Raw genomic sequence first — 6,817 nt, forward strand, 5'->3', positions numbered from 1 at the left:
TGGCACTATTCAAATGGCAAAATAAAAAATAAAAAGAACAAGATTCAATAGAAGAAAGCTCTTTTGTAGTTCTAAACATATTTAGTGTGTTTTTTACTTACTTTTTGTCTCTCCCACAACGTTATTCCTCTCTCCTACAGCGTCCATTCCAATTATGCAAATTAGGCGATGACGTCATTTAGCGACTTTTAGGACAGCCAATAGCTACTTTCCTTAATGAGGAGCTGGCAACACAGAGAGAGGAAGAGCAAACGGAGCCATGGCGTCTGCTTCTTACACAGAAGATCTGACTTGTTCCATTTGTCTGTCATTCTTCGCTGATCCTGTAGTGCTCCTGTGTGGCCACTCTTTCTGCAGAGAATGTATTAATCATTCTCTGAGTTTACAGCGCCAGTGTCCACAGTGTCGAGTTGATATTCCAGAAAAGGAGCAATGTCTTCCAACCAATCACAGTTTGAAAAGTCTGGTTGAAAAAGAAGTCGACAAGCAGAGGAGAGGGGATGGAAATGTCTAAGAGGTAAGTCTGTCACCTTTTTAATCAGTTATCATTGCAATGGGATGCAACCATTAGTCGATTATTTTGATCATTTAATCACTTTTACAGTCATTTTTTAAATTAACCATTTCCTGGTTTTGAGCTGATCAAGTATGAAGATTTACTCCTTTTCTTTATCGCATTTGATGAAACTGGGCATGTAGTTCAAAACAAGCATTTTGAAGATCTCACAAAATATTTTATTTTAACCAAATGATAAGCTGAAATAATTTGGTGAAATTATGATGAAAAAAAATGGGCTAATTGCAGCCCCACATTTGTGTCATTGATTTTGCTCTCTGTCTTTGTATTGTAACATGATATTTTGTTATTTGACTATTGATTTAAAAGGTTGATGACTGGTTGTGCCATGAACATGAAGAAAGGCTGAAGCTGTTCTGCGTCACTGATCAGCAGTTAGTTTGTATCATATGCCGTGACGGAGAGAAGCATCAAGGACACAAGTTCAAGCCATTAAAAGAAGCAGCCACACCTTTGAGGGAGAAGTTGGAGGCATATGTGAAACACATTGCTGATGATATCAATGCTACAGAGAAGCTGGCCAACACACAGAGAGAGGAGATAGAAAAAGACAAGGCTCAGCAGCTGACGACCCAGATCAGCAGTCAGTTTAAGGAGATGCACCAGTTTCTAATGAAGAGAGAAGATGAGATCAAAAATGACCTGAAACACAGAGAGGAAAATGCTCTGGAGGAAATTAGTGACACATTACAAACCATGAAAACTGCTTTTACTGAGAGCAGAGTTTTAGAGGAAAGTGTAGCGTGTGTCCTGGAAATCAGAGATTCTGAGAGGTTCATAAAGAGCTGGACTGAGAAGAAAGGCGAGGTGACTCTGGAACATTCATTCAGACCAAGAGCCAGTGAGTTACAAGTGGTTAATACCTCTCTCTCTTTGGGGCCGTATGAAAGTCACCTGCAGTTCTTCATGTGGAAGGAGATGCTTCAGGTCATTCAGCCCAGAGCAGAACTTCTAACACTCAAAAGTGGCATTAAAAACATAATAGTGTCTGATGACGGAAGGAATTTGATGTATAGTCCCATAATCATCAGAGCTCCGAGTTGCCAACCATCTTTTGGATTCAGCCCTTCATTATGTCTATACTGTTACAAACCTGCCAGTTCTAAAGTAAATGTCCCTTGCAGCGAGGACACCTCAGTACGAGTTGCTTCTGCATTCAGCTCCAATGACTTCACCTCAGGGCAGCATTACTGGGAATTAGAGGTGGGAAAACAGGACTATTGGAAAGTAGGATTAGAAAAATATTACTTGAGCTATGATCAAACAAATTATGGCACATCAGATCAACACACAGAGTTAACATTGACAGGAAAACCACAGAAGATTGGGATTTACCTAGACTGCCTATCAAAGAAGCTGTCTTTCTATGATGCAGAAACCATGACTCATATTCACACTATGAGTACGTTTGTGCCCTCAAAAGCATATTTTGAATACAAATTTAGTCAGGGAGCAGATTATAACCCCCCCAGAGTGTGCTGGTTCTAAAGTCTGGGATCATGGGGCAACAGTGGATTCCCAAACTGCGGCAAAACTTCCCAGATTGGTTCTTAGCTTTCTCATCCTTTTGCTGTTTGTGTTGATTTCTAACATTATAATATGCTCAAAACTGTTGAGATATCTCAAGATAAGCACGAGATGATGATTTCATTAAGGAGGGAGGATGAAGTCTCAGATGCTAAATCTAAATACCAACAAACACCAGATAGGGGAGTTGATTAGTCTTCGCCCTATTATTTCTTACATTGGATTCTGCTTCCTCAGATTTGCTCCTTTCTTTTTTTCAATTTCTTTGTCGTTTAACATGTCTTGGCAGAATAGACCATTAGTTTGGCTGTGTACAACAGTAGACACTCTGTAACTTACAATAATAATGAAGAAAAAGTAAAGAAAAAGCACAAAGCAAAAATAATTGATACTATGTTGTGTAATCTGCACAGGATTTATAAAAACATTACGACTTGTATGTTGCTGTGTATTGTTCCTTTAGTGGGAGGTTTGTGCTTCACTGTGGAGAAAGCTGTAAATACACTTTTTTGAGTCTAAAACTAAATGGTTACGAAGAGTGAAAGTTTGTGCTCATGTGTTGATCCAAAAGGATTGTAATTGATTTTTTGCAACTGATGTATATGCAAATAAAACCTTTTTTGTGGCAAATACTCTCGCATATACTGAAATAAATACAATCTACCACTACTTTAGATGAATGTATTGTGAATGGCAGGGGAAAGGGCACTAGACACAACATATGGACATAAGAGGGACATGATGTGGATGAGGTTAACACTGCTGTATGTCCACTCTGTATGTCTAAGTACATCATATATAGAGAGAATATACACGTTCACCTTACATTGAATTTCTTGTAAAAAAAAAATATAGCCTTCTGAAAGATATATGGTAAGATTTCTTTATGAGATCATGTTAAGAGTCACATATAAAGAAAAACAAGCATATAGAAAATAAATGTTATTGATAATATAAATACTTTAGGAGACTGTGGATTGAGTTTCTCCTGCTCTGAGAGAATGTAAGTGTTGTGATGCAAGTGTTGTCTTATGAGGTGTTGTAGTTGTGTTAGTGTATTTTCAGTGTGAGCTCAACTGCCCTGCTGAGCTGCATGTCACCAGAGAGCGCTGTTTGAGGAGTCTGGAGAAAGTGATGTCAGTAAAGACAAATGTGACTTAACAAACATTACTAAAATAAAGAAAAAACCCTGCACTTTCAACACCCTACCACTAGAGTGTGACATTACATTAATTTACTTAATGGTCAAAGGAAAGAAAATGGGTGAATAAAAGCAGTATTTTTCTATCTTTGTAGAGACGACCTGTAAATCTGAAGAAAGTACTAGAGTATTTTTTTGGGTGCTCATCTTCCTGTGTAGGGTTGGTGTGACGACTGAAGTGAGTGAGACATGTGGGTGTGTCTTTTCTGGGAAGTTGAGAGTTGAAAACCACACCAGTCAGTCAGTCATTCAGAGCAGAGAGAAGCACATCAGCCATGGCGTCGTCAGATCTTTACTCCGAAAACATTTGACTTGCTCTATCTGCTGAAGCACCTTCAATGACCCAGTGACTCATCTGCGGACACTCTTTCTACCGGCACTGGATCACAGATGATCACAGTGTGAACAAAAGCCAACAGTGTCCACAGTGTTGGAAAGCTATTCCAGCGGAGGGAACATGTCTTCAAACCAGCCACATTCTGAAAGGCCTCTCTGAAAAGGCCAAAGAAGGAAAGAAGATGATGAAAACAAGAACGCACGAGAAAGCAGAGGTGTGTTTCATGATGAAATGTATTTTCTGTGATTGTATGTTGCCACAACAGACAGATGCATTTGTTACATTACATTCATACATAACATTTAATCTTTTAATGCCATATATCACATGTTCAGTATTCAGTCAATTGCACAAGTGGTTATTTTGCCATCTATTTAGATTTCAAGCTTTATTTCAAGCACCTGATCTGTAAACCTGAGTGCACCTGTACCTGCACACAGGGTGTGTCCAAATCCAGTTATGTTAGTTTAACTGGATTAAAAATAGTTTGCTGCACCAGGCATTTCAACAAAGGGCCAGATTCCCTATAGGTGTGAAGTCATTGTTTTGACTTTGATGTGTTCACATGCTATGAATTGAGAAAGCAGAAAAAGCTGGAAGAAGTAAGCAAATGTGTTGTATTTATGTCTTTAATGCATTTTATCATCAACCTCACACCTTTTTCCAATTTACTTACTAATTCCACTAACTTCTGTTTGCCTTTTTGTCTGTGAAACACATATGTCGCAAACCGGTCATCTTATCAGCGTCACACAAAGTGCACTGCTGAGTCTAGTGAAATTTGGACATGTAATATGTTCAATTCAATAAAGATTAAGGTTAGCAGTTAATGGGGGAGCAATTTACAATACACATTCCAAGTTTGAAGCAGATAAGATGAGCAGTAGCCAGACTCTGGCTCTAAACGATGTAGGCGTAAACAAGACAGAGAGAGAGAGTTAAACCTTGAGTTTCAATCAATAAGCTGTGTAAAGATCTACCATGAAGATTTTACACATTTATAAAAGACAATTATGACATTGTGGCCACAAATAATTCAGTGTCTGGAAACACTGAGAAGCTGAGTAGCTCAATGTAGCACACACAAGGCTAAACGAATGTGGTCACATGTATCCCAGACAGCCTCAAGTTGTTGTCTGAGTGTTCAGATCTTAGATCTGTCCTCCATCAGGATGGATGTTAACACCGGGTTTGAATGGGGCCTTATACTGTTCTGTTTTATCAAGACTGTACCAGAAAGGTGTTGAGAGGTTTCGAGCTCCGCTGAAGACTGGAGTCTCTGCTGAGAGTGAGACAGCTGTCTGTGAATGGGTCAAACATGTGTTTACATTTTTTGAAAAATTGTAATGTTCCATCGAGAGCTCCAACAATGAATTGGTTGGCCAATGTAAGACTTTCATTGACATCAGTGTCTATTTTAGTTGATAAGCACCAGTGTGGAAACTATGCCTTTTCAGAAAAATCTGTGTGATAATGTTTAAAGATATTCAGTGACAGATATATCAGTATCCTAAATTTCGTACGTACCAATATCAGCATTGACCCCGAGAAATCGATAACGGTCGGCTCTAGTTTCATCATCTCTCTGCTGCTGTATTAATAGATTTTTTTTATTTTCAAAGGCGACGGAGTTGTGCCCTGAACACAAAGAAAAGCTGAAAATGTTCTGCGTCACTGATCAGCACTTAGTTTGTACCATATGCTGTGTTGGGGAGAAGCACAAAGGGCACAAGTTTACACCAGTCAAAGAAGCAGCTGCACTTCTGAGGAAGAAGTTGGAGAAATTTGGGCAACGCATTGCTGATGATATCAATGCTACCGAGAGGCTGGCCAACACACAGATGCAGGGGATGGCAAACACTGTCGACAAGGCTCAGCAGCTGAGGACCCAGATCAGCAGACAGTTTAGGGAGATGCACCATTTTCTGAGAAGGAGAGAAGATGAGATAAAAAATGACCTGAAACACAAAGAGGAAAATGATCTGGAGGAAATGAGTGACACATTAAATACCATTGAAACTGTTATGTCTGAGAGCAGAGTGCTGGAGGCATTGGCAGCATCTGTTCTGGAAATCACAGACTCTGAGAGGTTCTTAAAGAGCTGGACTGAGAATAACAGCATGGTGACTCTGGAACATTTATTCAGACCAAGAGCCAGTGAGTTACAAGTGGTTAATACCTCTCTCTCTTTGGGGCCGTATGAAAGTCACCTACAGTTCTTCATGTGGAAGGAGATGCTTCAGGTCGTTCAGCCCCGAGCGGAACTTCTGTCACTCAAAACAAACAGCACAGATATAACCATATCTGATGATAGGCGAAGTTTGATTTGTACTCCTAAAAGCACACCAACACAGTCAAGTCCTATCTTTGATCATGACTCGATCAACCGGCTTTATCAACCCAAGACTCCCTCTTCTTTTTACACCATCAGAGCGAAGGGCCAAAACACGACTGCTCCTTCATTTGGCTCCATTAGAGAATTTGCCCAAACCCTGACTCGTCCTTTGTGTGCAATAACAAACCATGCATCCAGTGTCAATGAGTTCTCCTCAGGGCAGTATTACTGGGAGATAGATGTTGGGCACAGACATTATTGGGAACTAGGGATAAAAGATAATTTCCTAAAATGCGATGGCCGAAAATATTCCGCCAGTTGTCTGAATGTTATCACAGAGCTATCGTTTACAGGCAGACCTCGGAAGATTGGGATTTACCTAGACTGCTCATCCAAGAAGCTCACCTTCTACAATGCAGACAACATGTCACATATTTACACTTTGAGCTGTAAAGTCATGTCCTTGCCACTGTCAGCACATTTTAACATCCGATACAGAACACCAGATCCGAACCCCATGACGGTGTGCTGGTACTGAAATGTTGGCAACCGGAAATCTTTGGAAAACACAGTCAGGATAAATTGTATCAGTTGGAAAATGTTGTATGATATTCTCTAGCAAATTCCCAAGTAAACAAAAAAACAAACAAAAAGAAACTAGCCGTAATATTGCAGTAAATTACAACAATATTTCCAAGAACCAATAGGGGGTATTATAGTTGCTAACTACAGAAGAAACTATGAAAACTTGACGGATGTTTCACTGTTTCCATTTGCTACTTTGACTCTGTCGGCCCACCACTGACTGCTGTTGTGCATGAGTGATGATTGACACTCAGT

At 39.8% G+C, this 6,817-nt stretch overlaps 1 pseudogene; it reads left to right on the plus strand.

The window, feature by feature from the left end:
• Nucleotides 1–259: 259 nt before the first annotated feature.
• LOC133005095 (nuclear factor 7, ovary-like) lies at nucleotides 260–6,515 on the plus strand (annotated as a pseudogene).
• Nucleotides 6,516–6,817: the final 302 nt, after the last annotated feature.

Source organism: Limanda limanda, chromosome 7, assembly GCF_963576545.1.
Source record: "Limanda limanda chromosome 7, fLimLim1.1, whole genome shotgun sequence".
In the NCBI taxonomy this organism is placed as follows: domain Eukaryota; kingdom Metazoa; phylum Chordata; class Actinopteri; order Pleuronectiformes; family Pleuronectidae; genus Limanda; species Limanda limanda.